The sequence below is a fragment of the Salvia splendens genome, chromosome 2, assembly GCF_004379255.2.
Source record: "Salvia splendens isolate huo1 chromosome 2, SspV2, whole genome shotgun sequence".
Classification (NCBI taxonomy): domain Eukaryota; kingdom Viridiplantae; phylum Streptophyta; class Magnoliopsida; order Lamiales; family Lamiaceae; genus Salvia; species Salvia splendens.
In genome coordinates, this window is record NC_056033.1 from 23,885,719 (window position 1) to 23,906,514 (window position 20,796).

Consider the following 20,796-nt stretch of genomic DNA (forward strand, 5'->3'; position numbering starts at 1 on the left):
AGATGAATACAAGAATTCCCTTGATTACTTTCCTTAATTCCTTATAATTCAACCAAACACATTAATTTAATAAATACAAATCATTTTACTTTCCATATTTTCTCCAACATTACTTTCCCACGCTACAATCCTAATCCAGCCAAACAAACATAGCTGGGTTATCGGAGAGTGAATTGAAATAATTTTCCTGGTTTCTATCACAGATAAGCGCATGCAAATGCACGTGATGCATACAGGAATGTGTTCCATCTCTATAATCGATCCATCTGCATCCACTTTCTGAGATCTGAAAGGATATGGGCTAGATTAGATTAATATGGATTAAATAATTATAGTTGGGCTACAATTATATTTAGTCTATAAGCCTAACAATCATGAAACCCTAATGACTCTTTGTCTATATAATGGTCATTTATTCTCCATTGTGGGTGAAAAGAAATATCGTAACATTAGAGAGAAAATACGTAAAGCTTTGTAGAGAATTCCTAGCTTTCTCTATAGAGCGATTGTACCGAGGAATTATTCCTGCATCGGATCAGAATACACGTGGACCTCGATAGTAGTGGATTCAACTTGCAGGACACAATCGTAGAAGAAAGCACAACAACAAGTAAGATTTAGTTTCGTTGTGTATTACGTGCTCAACTTGCAATATGATTATGAATCTAGATCTGTTATTCTTGTCTGCAATTTCCGCTGCGCTCATTAGATGAATACAAGAATTCCCTTGATTACTTTCCTTAATTCCTTATAATTCAACCAAACACATTAATTTAATAAATACAAATCATTTTACTTTCCATATTTTCTCCAACATTACTTTCCCACGCTACAATCCTAATCCTGCCAAACAAACATAGCTGGGTTATCGGAGAGTGAATTGAAATAATTTTCCTGGTTTCTATCACAGATAAGCGCATGCAAATGCACGTGATGCATACAGGAATGTGTTCCATCTCTATAATCGATCCATCTGCATCCACTTTCTGAGATCTATGTCACGTCACACTGGCAGACACAGTAAGACAAGGGGAGGGGCTTAAGAGTGTCCACGGACACGCCCAATAGCCCCACCCCAGTTTTTATCCATAGCCCCAGATTTTTTGTCCATAGCTCCAAAATTTTATTTCCGCCCATTATGGTGGACACCAATAGCCCCAAATTTTTATTTTAATGTTTCAAGCAATTATGAATAAATGACTATACGTGAATTAGAAGAAAATGACTATACGTGAAGAAATTAGAATTAAACTTAAATTTTATATTAAAATTAAAATTAAAATTAAAATTAAAAAATTTGCCGCACTACCGCCGTGTCCGCCCACCGCTCCACTATAGGTGCCCCCCTATCCGCCGCGTCCGCCCCGGAGTCGCCGCGTCCTCGCCCCAAACTCGCCTATCCGCCGTCCGCTACCCACCGCCCCAAATTCGTCGTCCACCCTGTGGGCGGACACCTCCGCCACCATGGACCGTCCGCCCTCCGCCTATAGCCGCGGGCACCCCATAGTGGACACCCTAAGAGGCGTGTGAGTGTGATCTTTTGTATGTTTAAAAATTGAAAAAACGTACATTAACTGTATTATAAGCCTGCCTATTGGGATGCTTTCACAGTACTCTATCTATGTTTTACTTATAGCAAAATCGATTCATCTTCATATCTTTTATAAATCACTAAATCAGCATCGGAACTTCCTTAATGACAATTGCTTTTATTAGACCTTTTTAATTTTCCATTTCTTATTTCTTTCTTTTCTTAAATATTTTAATTTGTATTCAACCATTGCTTATTTATACATTTCTTTCTATTTATTTTATTATGAGAAATTGAGGATAAGAATCAGGAAAAAAATTAATACTACCATATAAAATGTCATATCGAAAAACAAATGCATAATATTTAGTAGGACAGATGGAGTATTACATCAAAAAATATATACTCCTAAGTCCATAGACACCCTTTCAATTTTAGTTCATTCTTTAAAAAAAAATATTTTTATTTTTGGTAACTTTTTTTCCTCCAAAGAGGTTGATCATATTTTTCACTAATAATATTTCAATAACTTTTCTTTCTATCTCTTTTATACTTTATTAATTGTGCATTAAAACTTGTGTTGTTCTAAAGTTTCTATTTTTATGGAACGGAGGGGTATATAAAACATACAATATAGCCCCTACTAACATTTTTTTCTGCATCCTCTACTGCCACGTCAGCAGGATTCACTCCTTGGCCTTGGCTTTGGCTTTGATCATCACAACCATCAATAGATTTTGTTGTCATTGTCACAATCAGTCAATCATCATATGACTTACAACCAACAAATTGTTTTAGTAATACCTATCCTCTAGAAATTTTAAAATGATAATTTTAATACATATCTTATAATGATAGGACTTTTGGTACAATAACTTTTTATAAAATACTCTCCACGTTCCCTCATAGTTGAGTCATTTTTCCACTTTAGAAAGTCCCCTCATAATTAAGTCATTTTTATGTATGGTAACACTTTTCTCACTCTTACTTTACTTTGTTTTACTTTATTCTCTCTATTTTTTTGTCTCTTATTTTTTTATCTATTTACTTAACTCACTAAACATCAATTTCTTAAACTTCGTGCTGAAAAGCTTTGCCTCAACTATAAAGGAACGGATGGAGTACTCAAAATATGATATTAGTATACTACTAATACAAATTATTATTTCCTCTGTCCTAACTAAAGCGGCACATTTCTTAGTCCGTGCGCAATTTTAAAAATTGTTGGTTAATATGTTTAATTGCTTAAAGATAAATGGTGTAAATATTAAATGGAGAGAGATAGAGAGTCGAATATTTTAATTGAAAGGATAAATAGTACTTGTGTGCGCTAATGAAGATAAAAAGATTTTTTATTGTTTCCAAAAATATAAATATGTCATCTGATTTGGGACAAAAAAAAGTGTTTCATATTATATGGGACGAAGAGAGTACAAAAATATCTTAAAAGAGTCTTAAGAGCATTAGCAATGGATGGCCGATCTCCCGAGGTCATCATATGCCCGAAGATTGATCATCCTGCGGAAACGGGATCGATGATCGGCCCGCTTTCACCTCCCTCAAAGGGTCCTTCCCACGGTCATGGCCAATCTTCATGGGGCCATGATCGGCCCATCATTGCAGCGATAGGGTCGATGACTATCAGAATATGTACTTTTTTAAAATTATTTTTAAACCTTCTATATATACTTCCATACCCCATTATTTACATTTACCCCTTCATTCTTACTCTATACTTCTTTTTTGTGGTTTTTTTTTGCAAAATGCAGGATGTTTCTCTTTAAAAAAAATTGAAGTACGTTATTTCTATAATTAATTTTGTCTTGAATTTTTTTTTTTTACTATTTTATCTCGTTTATTTGCTACCAATAATTAAAAAATAAATATAGAAATAATATTGACGTGGAAATGAGATGGTTGTGGGATAGGTGAAAGGTGAGTGGAAATAATAAACCAATAATTTTGCTCTTCTGTCGTTTTGGATTACTCAAGTTAAATCGTCAAACTGATCCAGCTGGTCAGGTATATGTCTTCTTCCTGCAAAATGCCGGTGAGTGGATCGATCCCACAGAGATGATGAGTTTTACATTGGTTGCGGACACGAATAGGAATGGCCGCGGCCACGCTTTCCAGGGATGGGTTAAGTTAAACTACTTGACTTGATAGACTAAACTAACTAATTGATTCACTTGCTAAACGGAATAAAATCTACTTGATCAACTCATCATGTAATTTCCTGAAATGGACAAACAGAATAAAGTGGAAGACTATCAGGCTCCTGCAAAACATAATATAAAGTAAAACCTTTCCAACAACTTCATCTTCTTCACGGAATCAACATAAATTACAGAGCATAATCAGATATGAATCATTCTAAAACGCTTCATTCATAATTTTCTTCGCAACTAGACAAAACATAGATCAAAGATCAGATCTAACCAAATCAAACCGCAACAAAACACTTGAGCTAAGATATGCATCGTAAATAGGAAATCAAAAGTAGATCAGAGAATTCATGCATAATAACAGAACATTACAACGGGAATTGAAATCATAACACTAAATTTACTGCAGCAAAAAACATAAACTAAAAGTACACAAAAGAAAATGGAAATTGTTTCATCGCTCCTTCTCAAAGTGGAATTACAGAACTCAAAAGAAGTAAATGATAAACCAAACACCACCACGCTGCTAAGCTAAACTAAACTAAGAACCAAGTGTGCATGCGACGGATTTCAAGAGTGTTAAGTGCTTGGAGTTCCCATTTTAGCCCCTGAAGAGAGCTGAAATCAGGAATATGTTTCTCTTTGTGTGCCCCCCCTCCTACTCGCGCTTGGCTTGCTATTTATAGAGAGGCGTAGGGCTCTGATCCCTAGGGTACCGTTCGCTCAAAATGTCATTCCTGCCCTTGGCTTTTGGTAGGTTTTTAGCTCTATCTTCTAATGCGGAAACTCCTGTTGGCTCCAGTTGATCTGACTTGATCCGTTCAAAAACAGTTTCACTCCTTTTCCTCGATTCGCATGTCCGCCTAGTTGATCATTCAATCCTTTGAATATGGCGGACTTTCGCACACACACCTGACTCATATTCGCACGTTAGATAGTAAAATTGGGTGCAGTTTTATCACAGAACACATGCATGAAACGAACATCATCAATAGGCCATCTCATTATTAAAACACTAGTAATAACGTGGATCCACTTTTCACTAATACTATTATTTTAAGTACTTTTCTAATCATCACTCTTATTTACTAATTATGCATTAAATTTCGTGTTGTCTTAAATGTCCTATTTTTATGGGATGAATGGATTATTTGTTTCAGAAATACCAGATTTTGATGTTGGCTTTTATTGTGCATCGAATTTAAATAACATTATATAGTCCCCATGACTTTTATTAAATGCTCGTTAGGTTTGGTATACTGAAAAGCATGTTTCGAGCACAAATAGAATCTTGCTTGTATACAAAAACTCTACAATCCACTTTTAACCTGATTCAGTTTTATTCAAGCAGTTTCGCACGAATAGAATCGGTATTATTATTACATTGTGTTTGCTTGAGCGTTTATAAGATGTTTTTCAAACATTTAAATCTATTAAAAGCAAACAAAGCCTAAGTCTTTTGCTTAGTAGCAGGTTGTGGGCGTCGTCCACTTTAAGGTAGCTACAATCGGTTCTATACATTGGTTTGCAAAAGAGAAATAAAAATTTTACAACCTAGATAGGCTTTGGCTACCTATCGCGAAAGGTTGCAATGCTAGTCCGATATTTCTAAACCTTACTGAAATAAGATGACATTGGTGTGGTATAGCACTGAATGGATCTAACAGCAAGGTGTGTCTTTATGTTATCTGCTGAAAGACTAGGTCTTGATAAAGTACCATTTCTTAATGAATATATTTAACTTTGAGTATACGTTATTAATTACGCATTACTTTGACTTATCAAATGACGCCCGAGAGGTTAAGGGGGAAGACTTAAGATCTTCTGTACATAAGTGCGCGTGGGTTCGAACCCCACATCCAACATATTTTTCATTTAAAAAAAATCAAATGGTGCGGGTTTTCACAACCCAATAATCCTGATATCTTGGGTAGTGATAATTAATATCTACCGTGCTAGGATTGCTAGGTGCGGGTTTTCGCAACCCAATAATCCTGATATCTTGGGTAGTGGTAATTAATATCTATCGTGCTACGATTGCTATTATGTTGAATCGCGCGCCTAGTGGTTTGATAATATTCTCAAGAGGAGCTCGAAACAAGGTTTTATTATAAGGAAACTAGCCGGTTGGAATTTAATTATTCCATGAATAATTAAGTCCACTCTTGGAATTAAAAAGATATTAATTAATTAAGTCCATACCAGACATTAATTAACTAATGGACATTTATATATTAAGCGTGGGAAATAACTCGTTAAAAGTGGAAACTCGGATTACTTGTAATTTCAGATTTGGATGTGTAATTCAATATTATTATTGTAGTGGCTGATAATAATATTTCCATTATGAGCTTGAATTGTATTGGGGTTCAATTTAATTAGAAGAACCAATGTATGGCTTTATCCAAACCTCCATAGATCCCTTACTGAACCCAATATATAACTTAATAGCATAACTATGAGAATAAAAGAGAGACAGAAACACTTTTTCTCAAGAATTTCGTTCCCCTCTCTCTGAGTGGAGGCGCCAATTTTCTTCTTCTACTTTGTTTAGGAGTTTTGTATTCTTTATTCAAGTCCTAGTATTTTGATAAGAACAACCCACCTTGATATCGAAATACAGTTCGGGAACCAGTCAGAAGATTTGTGGTCTAGTATTGAAGATCACGTCGCCTAGTATTTGCATGCAATTTTGTGTTAACATGTGAATAGATTAATCCCATAATCTGTCAAATAGATTCTTTGTCTGATATATTTGTTTTGTACAAATCTTCCACTATGCAAGGGGATCCAAACCAAAAAAATGTTATGTTACACTGAATACATTTTGTTTTGTTAAAGACTTCATTGTATATATTTATAAATGATTCGTTTCAACTTTGATTATGTATATTGTACAATATAATTTACATTCTATTGTCATTTATTTTACAATATGAATCTATCAAGTGTCAGTCCTATTCAATATTACATTTTTCAAATATTTACAATATTTAATAAGTATATTTTCAAAATATTTCTTAATATTCTATACTCTTCCCGACCTATAAAAATATAGATGTTTAGAACGATATTGGAATTAATGCACAATCTATATGTGTAATTTATAATCTATAATAATCTAAAGGCCAATTGAAAGAAATGACATTTTTTCCCTTTCTGAAGTGAAAATAGAAAGCTGACTGTGTAATGAAAAGCTGTCTATTTGTTGAAAATTATTTATTCATTAATCTGAAAATTTTCTAGTACTATAAATCAAATTAGACTCTTTAAAAGTTGTGCATGAATGGATGCTTTCGAAATTAAAGGAAAATGAACGGATGTCTTGATGGTAAAGGCTGGCGGTTTTTGAAGAATCGAAGGGAATAGGCTTCATGCACTAGAGACGACTTTGGCGCTGATGCAGTGGCTATCGGAACTTGAATGACCGACCAACTCGAAAGCTAGCTCACGGTCCCCATATTTGTACACTAGTCCGAGTAGGGTTTGCGGTCATACTGGGACCCGAATTCGATTTAGCATAATTGACATAGCCAAGCAGATATGTATTTATAAAAGCAAAATATGACATGACAAACAAGTATAGAAAATTTCCATGTATTCATGCTAAAAGTCACATTTTAAAAGAATGCCCACCTCAAAAGCTATTTCCCTTAGTCGGAAGTCCCTTGATTTGGTTGTAAACGACGTGCGAACGCCTCGTTAGGAACATAAGAATAATACTTAATTAGACTTAAGAAGTCGAGGGAAAACAAACGTGGATGCATCCTTAGTGCATGAGCATTTTATTCTTTTTCTTATTTCATAGAATAGTCGTTGAGCATTAATTAAATTGAGATATTGTGGAGGCTTACAAAATTATTTGTGTAATCAAGAGAGAGAATTACCTCCTATGTGAAAATATTCAAGCACTAATCTAAGTCTGAGGCTTATATTCATTATCGCGGAGTTCATTAGCGGTCCATCACTTAGCATCAACATTTCAATCGGCAACTTAAGAGAGCCCATGATTTAATTAAATTCTTAGTCCTTACTTGTATTTTAGTTGGCGGCCCAATTCCATAATTTTTTTTAAAAAAAAGGCTGCCAATTTCTCTAATTGATTCGTAGCCCATATTGTCAAATAAAGAGCAGGCCCCAAACCTCATACTTTATTTTAATTATTACTCCCCTAAATTAATTAAATCCATGGCCCCAATTATAATATGAGAGTGACCCAAAAAGAATGCAATAACAACATATACTCCGAACACTATCGGTTACTCCCTTAAATTAATCTCACAAAAATCCCAAATCAAAAACCCTAATTGAAAGGGGATTTCGATCGGAAGAAGAAGGAGCTTCCTTCAGCAGCGCCTCCTCCTCACGCCGCCGGATACTCGTTTCTCCTGCCCCATCCTCCCTCTCTTTCCATCGACACTTCCTCGAATTTTTCCCTCAAGTCCTCAAATCCCTAGTTGAAACAAAAACAGCGCCTCCTCCTTTCCTCTCTCGATTCGCCGCCGTCATCTATTCTCGGCGCTCGCAACACCGCTGCCTTAGCCCAGCAGGGCTCCTCGTCGCTTCGCGAGGCTTCTGCCGTCGCTGCTGTTCGGCGAGGCTCAAGGCGTCGCCACCGCTGTTCTTTATATCCATTTTCTCGGCGTTTCTCCAACATGAAGCTAAGTTCTTTATATTGTTCCTCAGTAGCTACGGTTGGTTGTTATCTGGTGAACTGAGTTCGATTTGGAGGGATTCTGCTCTATGTCCTAGCTCCATTTATCATGTAGCATGCTATAAACAAAGCTTAGGCAGTAGCTTTGTGAAATTATAATTCTTGGATTTGTTCACAGTGGTGGAGTTCCACATGGTTGCTACTGATTTTGGCCTATGAGGTAGACTATGATTTTTCTTGCACTAACTTGTTATGATGTGATTTACTGATCTTATTTGGGGTTTAGCATGCTATTTGAGAATTCTAAGTTGTTGCGCTTCTACATGATGATATGAAGGATTGTTTGGAAGAAGGAAAAGAAGTGTATTACCTCTTGAAAACGGCTTCTGATCCTTGAGTTTTCTGCTCCTAGACTCCAGGTTCACCCACCTACCTTGGAGTTCCTAGTTGCAGTGAAAGGGAGTGAAAGGGAAAGGGGTGAGCTTGAGTTTTTTGCAAGAAGAGAAATTGTAGGAAGGGAGGATTTGATTACCTATGGAGGGTAGGAGTTGCCTACAAGAACTCTGCAGAAACTCTACTCCAAGCTTTCTCACTCTCAACTTGCTATTGTGGCTGTAAAAGATTCATTTGGAGGGGAGTTTTTGGAGGTGGTGTGGGGGTTCTTATAGGTAGAGTGTATTGTCCTTAGGAGGAATAAATGGTTACCACTGCACTTTGTCTTTACTTTGCAGCATATCTCTTATTTGATCCACTTTGCAACACTTTAACTTAAGGAATTTTGGTGTTTTGCTTGAGCCTAAGTACTCTTATATTTATGATCTTTGTTTGATTTTGTAGATGTACAAGGTGTAGAGGGAAAAGGTGCAGGTGTTGATAAGAGGAGGATGTTGCAGGCATTGACTTGCCCCTTTTGGGTAAGTCCTTGGTCTACTTAAGCAAAGGTATCAGGGCATCCACAATAGGGTGCCCTGTAGTCCGCCCTATAGGGTGCCCTATGCCCCGCCACATCAACATTTTATCCTCCTACCCATCCACCTGCAGCGGGATGTCCTATAGGTCGCTCTATAGTCTGCCCTAAGCATTTTATTTATTTGAATATTTAAAGCACTACAAAATTTGGAAAAAAAAAACTTCATTTCATTGAAAATTCATACATTACAATACGAAATAAAAAAAAAACTATAAATTCTCAATGGCGGTTACGGTCCCAAACTTCTTCAATCATGTCGTTCATAAGTTGAGCATGGTCTTGTTGGTTGCGCATTGAGGCATGTCTTGGTAGAACCTCATTGAAGCCAATCCGTAATCCTCGAACGTGGGGCGGGGTCGTCGTGCTGGAGCTAGATCCACCTTCATCATCGCCCCAATCAGCGACTCTTCCACCTTAGTGTTCGACTAACATGTTATGCAAGATGATGCACGCATGCATGACATCGGCGATGACGTCCTTGTACCAGAACCGCGCAGGACCCTTCACTATTGCACATCGCGCTTGGAGCACACCAAATGCCCGCTCCACATCCTTCCGCGCAGCCTCCTGCTTTTGCGCGAATAAAACTCTCTTATCACCCATTGGGTAGCTGATCGTCTTCAAAAAAACAGGCTACCTCGGGTATATTTCATCGGCCAAGTAGTACCCCATATGATATTGGCGTTCGTTGGCAGTGAAGTCGATGGTCGGGCCGTTGTCATTGCATTGCTCGGTGAAGAGGTTGGATGAGTTGAGGACGTTGATGTCATTGTTCGACCCCGCTACACCGTAGTAAGCATGCCAGATCTAGAGCCGATGGTCAGCGACGGCTTTGAGGATCATCGCCGGGTGGCTGCCCTTGTATCCACTAGTAAATTTGCCTCTCCACGTCGTCGGGTAATTCTTCCACTCCCAGTGCATACAATCGATGTTCCCTAGCATTGTAGGAAAGTCGTGCGTCGTCTTGTGCAACTTCATCAGGGCCTGTCAATCCTCAGCAGTCGGCTTTCGCAAATATGTGTTGTTATAAGCCTCCACAACTCCCCTACAAAAATTCTTCAGGCACTCGCGGCTAGTTGTCTCCCCGACGTGAAGGTACTCGTCGAACATGCTCGCCGTGGTGCCGTAGACCAACTGCCGGAGCGCAACCGTGTACTTCTGCAACGGCGTAAGTCCGGGTCTACCGATGCCATCTTCCCGATACTGGAAGTATTCATCACGTGCCTCCAACGTTTGGACAATGCTGAGAAAAAGATCTCGCCGCATTCTGAAACGGCGGTGAAAAAACGATGGGCCCCACCGTGGTTGCTCGTCAAAATAGTCTTCGAACAGACGTTGGAGAGCTACGTCGTGCTCGTTGCGAACAAACGTCCGAAGCCGAATCGGTTTCGGGATCTGCACCGCCTGGGCTTCGCCGCTTCGCGCTCCATGTCAGCCAAGCATTCCGCCGCAGCCTCATGAACGCAATCGAATAAGGTCCGAGTCAAGGCCCGAGTAATGCCCTCAGAGGTACTCCAGTTGTCGCTGAGTCTCATATTTTTAGTGAGAAAGGTTGGGAGAGAAATATTAGTGTGGGGAAATTGAGAGATAAGAGAGAAAATTTGGTGTGCAAAATGGAATGAGAAATGGGGTTTAAATAGATAAAATATCGAAAAAAAAAGAAAAACGCGTTGCATCGTCCGCGGTATCGTCCGCGTGACCCGCAGTGGGGCGGACGATACCGCGGACGATGCGTGTTCCGACGCCATCGTCCACGGACGATGTCGCGGACGACGCATCGAGCATTGTCCACATGACTACAGTGGCGGACGATAGCCCGCCCGATGCATGATGCTCTCACTGCCATCTTTCCTTAAGTGTAGGCTGATGTCGAGAGAGGGGGTAGGTATTAGGGGGCTGACCTTGCCATTCTCAACTCCCTCTTTAATAAAGTCTTGTTGTTTATTTCTCCAAAAAGGATGTCCCTTAAATTCCTCTTGTTTTTAGGCAATTAATGTTTTGTTTGTCATTTTGCAGGGATGGGAAAACTGGGCCTTCCAAGACATGGGCCTGTTGCCTTGGGCCCGACAGGTTGATCGGATAGGGCCGCGGTGGGGATTTGGTTTGGGCTCGGGAGAAAGAGGCCCAAAGTATAGCTAAAAGAAGCCTTTAGTTTCTTAGCCTTATTGGCTTATTCTTGAACATTTTTTTTGTAATAGTATAGTATTCCTTTTAGATTAATTGTATTATTCGAGATGTATACGAACATTTTAGTTCGGGAGAACTACTTTATTTCCTTGTACAATGTTCACATATTTCATAACATACATTAGTTTGTTCGATTAGCACTTTAATTTTTTTTTGTTTTGCGAACTAACGACATTAAGCATCAACAAAGTGGTAATGAGTTCCATTTAAAACAATGAAACAAGAGAGCGATAAATCTCTAGTTCGATCTTAAACACAACGAAAGAGGTTAATAAAGGGGCGGGTATTACACCACTTTCATATAATAGTTTTATAATAATTGTGAGTGGAATAAGTTAGTGGAAAGTGAGGTCTATTTATTAAAAATAGAAAAAGTGAAATGAGATATTTATTGAGGATTGTTCAAATAAGGAAATATAGGAAATTTAATGGGGACGTGTTAGTCGTATTTTATTGTAGTACTCAAAATTAAGAGCTGAAGTAACACCTCAACCTATAAATATATGATTGTGTTACAATTGTTACATTTTTCTTCATTGACATGTGATTGATATCTATATTAAATTAATTTTATCTGTAAGCCAAGTTCTAGTTAATATCAATGTCTCTATCGAGACTTGTACTTTGTTGAATTTTAAAGCTGCTCTGCAATCTGTAGTAACGTGTATGAATTTTTTGGAAAAACTCAATTTATAAAAATGATAATAAATAGTTAAAGTGGAGAAATGGTAAAGTTAAAGAGAGAATAATGTTAAGAAGAAATAGTTAAAGTGGAGAAATGGTAAAGTAAAAGATAGAATAATGTTAAGAATAGTCTTCTTAATATTATTCTCTCTTTTACTTTACCATTTCTCCACTTTAACTATTTATTATTATTTTTATAAAACGAGTACGCAAAAGTGACCGAGACTCCTAATGCAGACGGATGGAGTAACAATAAAATTAGGTACTCCCTGTGTCCCTTAAATTTTGTCACAATTTAATTGGACATAAATTTTAATAATATAATTAAAAATAAGTTGAAAAAGTTAGTGGAATGTATGTCGTACTTTCAAATATTAGTTTTATAATAAAATTTGAGTGAGAATGAATTAGTAAAATATAGAATTCACTATAAAAAATGGTAAAAAGTGAACTGTGACAAATTTTATGGGGCGGACAGGAATGGAAATATGACACATATTTTCAGAGGCGGAGGGAGTACTATATATTTAGGAATAAAGTAAGTATAACGTACTCCATTTCACAATAAAAAAATCTTAATAATACCATCCGTCCAATAATAAGAGTCATATTTGGTTTTTCCAATTATCTTTATTTTTCTCTTTGATCTTTACTCTTCGATCATTAGTCACACATTTCTTCTTTGTAATTTATTTTATTTATTTTACTCCATCACAAATTAAAATTGTATAAAATCGTTTGCCGAAATTGGAATGTTTCATTTATTAGGAAGGAGTAAATTACTGATTTAGACTTTAGAGTGTGACAACATAAGTAGTACTCCCTCCGTTCCATGTTAATAGAGTCATTTTACCATTTTTGGAAGTTCCAAGTTAATTGAGTCATTTCTATATTTGGTAAAAAGTAACCCCCTCTCTTACTTTATTCTCTCTACATCTCTCTTACTTTATTCTCTCTTACTTTATTCACCAACCACTTAACACACTATTCTTAAACTCCGTGCCGAAAAGAAACGCCTCTATTAACAAGGAACGGAGGGAGTACATTTTTATTTTTGTAAATCTTTCTATTGTTTTGAATTCTTATTTTCTATAGTTTGATTAAAATTTGTATTCATTATTTGAAAATCTTATGCCCTGTGCATAGCACGGGTGTTAATACTAGTTGGTAAAATAGGAGAGAGAGAACAAGAAAAAATAATTATACTAGTATTGTTAGGGAGAATGGGGCCCACCTTATTAAAGAGAAAAAATTACCAAAAATAAAAAATTTCCTTATTTTTATGGGACGAACAAAATATTACTCCCAGTGAGTTTTGCGCGAGTTTTAAGAAATGTAAAGAAAAGTTTGTGAAAAAAGATAGAGGAATGTGGATCTCATTTTTATATAGTATTAATTTTATAATAAAATTTTAGTGGAATGTTCTAACTGAAACTCTTAATGTAGATCCCATTTTTATATAGAGTGAGCTACATAAATGATACATGATCTTTCACATCCGTACATAAATGGTACCAGATCTTTATTTTGTAACGGTTTTTGTACCACGTGACAACAATAACTTTAGGTACTAAACACGTGATTTTTTTGTTATGGAGCATATTTTTGAAAATTTCAATTAAATAAACATGTGATTATTTTTTCCTCCTTATATATTTTTTTCTTCTTCAGTTTCATCTTCTTTGTTTTTCTTCATCTTCTTCTTTCTTTTTAGTATTTTATCTTCCTTTCTTCTTTCCTTTTTCTCCTTAGTTTTGTTTCCTCTTTTTTTTCTTTTTTCTTCTTTTTCTTCTTTCTTTTTAGTGTTATATACATACATCTAATTTTTCTTCTTTCTTTTTAGTGTTATATACATACATCTAATTGCATTCATAACATAAATGAAGAACAAAACACCTAATTAAATTAATTATTTAAAGTAATTAAATCAATTGAATATTTTTTATTAAATTATTTTATACTCATTTTAGGGTTGAAACACCTAACTAAAAATATTCAACTCTTTATATCATTATCAATACAATTCACAATTTTAAATTTTAATTAAGACTATATTGATTAGTTATTAATTTATTATAAAATAATAATATTAATAATAATTATTATTATTATATAATATTATATGATTCATAATTTAAATAATTATACAATAATTATTTATTAATTACTACTCCCTCCCTCCCTCCCGGCCTAAGCAAGACGTTTCTATTTTGGCACAAGAATTTAGGTAGTGGTGTTTAGTCAATTAAATTATTAATGGTAAAGTAAGAGAGAGTAAATTAAGAAAGAGAAAGAGAGAATAAAGTAATAAAGAAGAAGAGAGAATAAAGTAAGAGATAGAATAAATGACGTACTAAAAAGAAATACGTCTCACTTAGGCTAGGACGGAGGGAGTACTAATTTTTAGTATTATAACTATAATATTATTATAATAATTAAATATAATTATAACTATAATTACAATTAAGTATATATAAATGGGGGTGCGTTAAATGACAACACCTTTTAAAGTGACACTGTGACATCACGTATCATATTAGAAACGCTACACTGCAATAGTATAAAGGGAAATTAGTCCTTAAAATCATAAACTTCGCCTAAAATTTGGTATTTCCCACGAACTTTAAAATTAGTATATAATATCACAAACTTTGCACTTTGTTTGGTATTTCCTACGACATGTCTATTACTATATTTGACTAACTTACGAGACTTTTTTTATCATACTTGATACAATTAAATCAACGTGATTTTCAATGTGACATTTTAATTCTACATGTTATGAACTTAAAAGATGGTTTAAAATATCATAAGCGTATCACGGTTGCGTACGTAAAATAAGATTTTGATGAAAATATCTTATTTAAGTGAGTTTGGGAAATACCAAACAAAATGAAAGTTTGTGATATTATAGATCAATTTCAAAGTTCATGGGAAATACCAAATTTTAGCCAAAGTTCATGATTTTAGAGACTAATTTCCCTAGTATAAACGCTACACTGCAATCTATAGATTGCAGTCTAGCGTATTGGATATTGCAGGCGGGCAAGAAGCGCCTGCAAAAATTGCAGTCTACCGTATTGGATATTGCAGCCCGAGAAAATTTGCCCTTGGACGTTTTTTATGATTGCTACATGACAGCTAATTATTCGTCCACATGTACAAATATTGGCTAGGAACGGAGGTATGATGTCACTTTAAGAGGTGTTGTCATTTTAACACAAACCTATATAAATGATAATTAAAATAAATATATTATTAATTTATAGCATCAAAATAATAATATTAATATTTATTAATAATAATAATATAAAGAGTGATGAGAATGAGAGAAGATATTATAATATTACTTTTAGTACTAGTTTTGTGTATGCCTAAAATATCCTCTATGATACAAATGAGAAAATGTATTTATTTAAAGGATATTTTAGGGTGAAAATTGCATCATGTAAAAAAAATTATAGATACAAAAAATAATATGAAATAAAGAATTTGACACGTTTCTTTAGGCATAATAACTTAGACGCTTTTTGAAAAGAGTTTGTATAATATAATAATATTAGTCATGTTTTAAAATACAGAATTCAGTCTCATCATCTCGTAGTCGCCGTTTTACATAGTTCTTAGTTTTCCTCTGCAATTTTTCTATTTTCAGCCCCTTTAATCAATCAGTTTTCAATAATTTAGTCTTCAGAAACATTTATACAGTGAGGGCTTAAGTCATTTTTTACGAAAATTTCAAAAAATTAGAACGTATAAAAACCAAAAAAATCCTTTGGGTAGAGGCTTAAGCCCTCCCCTCTCCTTTACTGGGTCCGTCAGTGCCGACAAACCTTTAATCTAGCTTTCATTCGTGAAACACTAAATGGAACCTTGCATATTGGAGTAATACTTTATTTGCTTAAGATGAGTCAACGTAATGCTATTATTCAATTATAGACCAATAATTTTAACAAAAAAATATAGTTATAACCGTAATGGCATTCGTGTAAACTTTATTATTACATAACAAGATGATAGTTGGAATCTTAATACTTAGTTATCTCTAACTATACATTAAATTTCATTTGGGTGTGGAAAACTTCTCCAATTATACTACACATCAAATTCATTTTTGCATTGGTTCCGTATGCAACAACTCTGCGCATTGCAAATGCAGTTGTTGTCTCATGGCATACAAGGGTAAATTCACTAGAAGGCACAAGGGCACAAATATGTAAATCATGCTAGAGGCAGTTGTCGACCAACGTTTGTGTTTGCGGATTTGGTATATGTACTTCGCAATCAAAAAGTCCAGCAACGATCACAATGTATTGAACGAGTCCCCTTTGTTCAACGATTTGTGCACATGACGATCAATGGATGTACAATTCACAACAAATGGCCACCCTCACAATATGTTGTACTCCATCCATCCATGATTAATTGAGTCTGTTTGACTCAGTTCAAGTTTTAAAAAAGATAGAAGAAAGTGAGTTGAAAATGTTAGTTGAATGTGGATCCTACTTTAATTTATTAGTTTTGAGTGTGATAAGTTAGTGGAATGTAGAGCCCATTGCCAAAAGTAGGAATAAGGATGTCAATTAATTGTGGACGGACGAAGAAGAAAATTGGTGTCGAATAATCGTGTACGGAGGGAGTATTATTTGGCTGATGTGATTTATTGAAGGTGGTCTGTGCTGGTAAAGACGATAACATGTCTTAAAACTCTAAAGGTGGAGTTATTCGTTTAAAAGCAAAAGGAAGCTCGGAAAGATGTGGAATGTGCATTCCAGGTCCTCCAAGCATGATGGGCTATAGTGAAGGTTTGGCATGTTCGTGGTTCCGAACGATAATCTCTAACATCATGTATGTGTGTATCATAATGCACAACAGTGGCGGAGGGAGTAAGGAGCAAGGGGGTACGAGTGTACCCCCAATTATTTTTTTAGTAGTATTGTATTTATATACAAATTACGATTTTATATTAATAATATATATAAAATGTCTCCCATGTTCGGCTATTCCTCCAACAAATATTGGGAAAGAAATAAAGTACATTTAATAAATCAAAGAGTGTAAAAACTCAATTTTAATTCAAAGCTTATTTACATAATGGTAAAAATAACAAACCTACTACCCAGACCCAATTGGAAACGTGACTGCCGCTGACTGCTTCTGCTTCTTGCCTTCTTCCGCCGGGCGCTGACTGCCGCTCTTCACCTCCGGTTTCTTGCCTTCTTCCGTCGACTGCCGAGTGACGGAAAGACCCAGGGAGTTGCCGACTCGCCGCCTAAATTTTCCTCTTACAATTTGTTCTTTGTTGAAAAGGTGAGTAAATTGATTAGGTGTAAAATGTTAGTTAATTAAATAATTTAGGGATTTTGGCAGCTCGTGCAAAATAGAATAATGTTTTACACTTTATGACTCTCTCTTTATTGTCTTGGAATTGGGGTGAATTGAAAACAATCGTGCCCCTAATTATTTGTGGATGAGAAATTCTCAATTATGTACTCCCTCCGTCCCGTGCTACTCGCACGTTTGCTTTTCGGCTCGTCACAAAGTCCTTACACTATTTATAATTTAAGTTAGAATTAATGCATTTAATTAATATGTTAGTTTAAGTTAAGAGCTCTTTTATTAAGTGATGTCTCATTACACCTAAAATTCTTTTTTAATTACACAAAAAAATCAATCTCAAATTTACGGCCTAAAATGAAAAGTGCGAGTAGCATGGGACGGAGGGAGTATTATTTTAGGGATTATAGAGTATTAAATGCATTAGTATTTAATTTTAAATAGCAATGCTTAATTGTTGTTTCAGATTGTAAATTATTGTGTTTCAATTTTAAAAATTTGATCTTCTGACTTCTATGATAAGTTGTTTTCGATGTCTAGTTATTATTGTTGTGAATGCACAATAGTAGAATTGAATGCCCATATTGATTTTAACAAATTTTGTAATGACATCGTATGCAGGAAATAAAATAAAAAGTGATGAGAAAACAATTTGATATTCGACAATTTATGTCCAAAAGGAGAAAAACTCATGATAGTTCAAGCTCTCCACCTTCAATTGATATTGTATCTCCTTCAGATGCTAGTGTGTCACTACATGAGGAAGAATTGATTTATGATATCGAAAAACTTCATCATGATCATATTAGAAGAACCAATATAATGAAATATCCTCCAAATGAACGAGATATGATTAGGAGGGCATATACTCTTAGAAAACCTTGTCAGCCAAGAACTTTTTCTTTTCCTCAAAAAGAAGTTGGAGGTTCGTGTCGTCGGTTTATGGTTTCATGGTTTAATAAATGAGATTGGCTTGAATATAGTATGGATGAAGATGCTACATTTTGTTTTGTTTGCTAATTGTTCAAGAATGAAGTTGGAGTTAATGCAGGGGGAGATGCATTTGTGAATAAAGGATTTAAGTCGTGGAATAAGCCGGAACGATTTATAAAACATATTGGTGGAGTTAGAAGTGCTCATAATCTTGCTTATAAGAAATATGAGAACTTGAGGGATGGCAAAAAGAAATCGATTCTGGTTTCTTTAGATAATGTCAGTGATGTGATTAACAAAGAATATAATGCTCGCTTGAAGGCTTCAATTTTTTGTTTACGTTACCTATTGGGACAAGACATGACATTTCGTGGTCAAAGGGAAGGTGAAGATTCCCTTAATAGGGGAAATTTTCTTGAACTTTTAAAATGATTGAAGGCACATAATGAAGTTATTTTAAAAGTGACTTTGGAAAATTCCCCTGGAAATTGTCAATTGACATCTCCAACTATTCAAAAAGACATCATCAATTGTTGTGCTAAAGAAACAATGAAGAGAATTATAGATGATCTTGGTGATGACTAGTTTGCTATATTAGCCGATGAATCTAGTGATGTGTCCCAAAAGGAACAATTGGCTCTTTGTTTGCGCTATGTTGAAAAGAAAAGGAGAAAGGTAGTTGAACGATTCATTGGTCTTGTACATGTTGGTTGGTGATACTACATCTTTGTCTCTTAGAAGTGCAATTGTGACTTTACTTGTTGAACATTCATTAAGCCCATCCAAGATTCGAGGGCAAGGATATGATGGGGCTAGTAACATGAAGGGTGAGATACATGGACTCAAGACTTTGATCATGAAAGATACTCCAAGCGCTTACTACGTACATTGCTTTGCCGCTTCAACTAACATTGGTAGCCATTTCAAAAAAGAACGATGATTGTAGTTGGTCTTCTGAAACTATTGGAATTTTGTTGAATGTAATTGGAATTCTTGTAAGAGAAATGAATTGTTCGCGAAGTTCAAGCACGAAAAGTTGCTCAAGCCTTGGAAATTGGTGAACTTGAATTAGGATCGGGGTTGAATCAAGAACTTAGTTTGAAGAGATCTGGAGACACTCGTTGGAGTTCTCACTACAAGACTCTTTTGAATATCATGGACTTATTTTCTACGATTTTTGAAGTTCTTACGATGATTGGAAAGAAAGATTCCACTTTCAATGATAAGGGAAAAGCTCAAGGCATTTTGTACTTACTAGAGTCATTTGATTTCGTGTTTATGGCACAACTAACGACTACTATATTTGGGTACACTAACAATTTGTGTCTTGCTTTGCAAAGAATAGATCAAGACATCATTAATGCTATGAAGCTTGTCACTTTAACCAAAGATCAACTACAGAAAATGAGGGACGATGGATGGGAGATTCACTTGAACAAGGTAATCTCCATTTACAATAAACATGGTATTGTTGTTCCAGATATGAAAGCTCACTATAGCCCTCATGGAAGATCAAAACCTTTTGTTAAACAAATTTCATATCTTCGTCATTTTCGTGTTGATGTGTTTATCAAAGTGATTGACTTATTACTTCAAGAACTTGATAATCGATTCGATGAAGTTAATATGGAGTTGATCAGATGTATGGCTTGCTTCAATCCTAAAGATGGATTCTCTTCTTTTGACAAGGAAAAGGTACTCAAACTTGTCAATTTTTATCCTTCCAATTTTTCAAATATTGATTTGATAGACCTTGAGTGTCAACTTGATATATTCATTGGAGATAAGAGAAGTGATGAAGACTTTCAGAATTTGCGAGATATTATTTCTCTTTTGGTGAAGCTTGTTGAAAAAAAAGAGATCTGGTTTATTCGAGTGTGGTTTTGCTTATCAAGTTGATTTTGCTTCTTCCGGTCGCCACTGCAAGTGTAGAGAGAATGTTTTCTGGAATGGCGTTTGTGAAGAATAAGTTGCGAAATAGTATGGGTGATCAACCTTTGAATGATTATTTGGTCACTTTCATTGAGAAAGATGTGTTTCTACAAGTATCCGATGACGATATAGTGAATGGTGTTGAAGAAATGAAGACTCGTCGAAAAAAAATTAGATATAATGTAGTTTATTTTTGTATTTTGAAATGTATGACTCTAAAAATTCTATAATATTTCAAAATATATTGCTTTTAGTATTAGTTTTTTTTGGGGTATGTTATATAATGATTTATCATATGACTCGTACCTCCGAATATAAATTTTTGGATCCGCCACTGATGCACAACATGATACTTAAAGAGAAATGAGACAACATCATAGTGTGACATGATGAATCGGGTGCC

General features: G+C 35.3%; 1 long non-coding RNA gene across 2 annotated transcripts; it reads left to right on the forward strand.

The window, feature by feature from the left end:
• The first annotated feature begins 7,475 nt into the window (after positions 1-7,475).
• LOC121791956 lies at positions 7,476-11,653 on the forward strand. Of its 2 annotated transcripts, none has more exons than XR_006048786.1 (2): positions 7,476-10,829; positions 11,337-11,653. It is a non-coding gene; the product is annotated as an uncharacterized LOC121791956 (long non-coding RNA). The 2 variants fall into 2 exon arrangements; XR_006048787.1 differs by having other exon boundaries at positions 7,476-9,406.
• Positions 11,654-20,796: the final 9,143 nt, after the last annotated feature.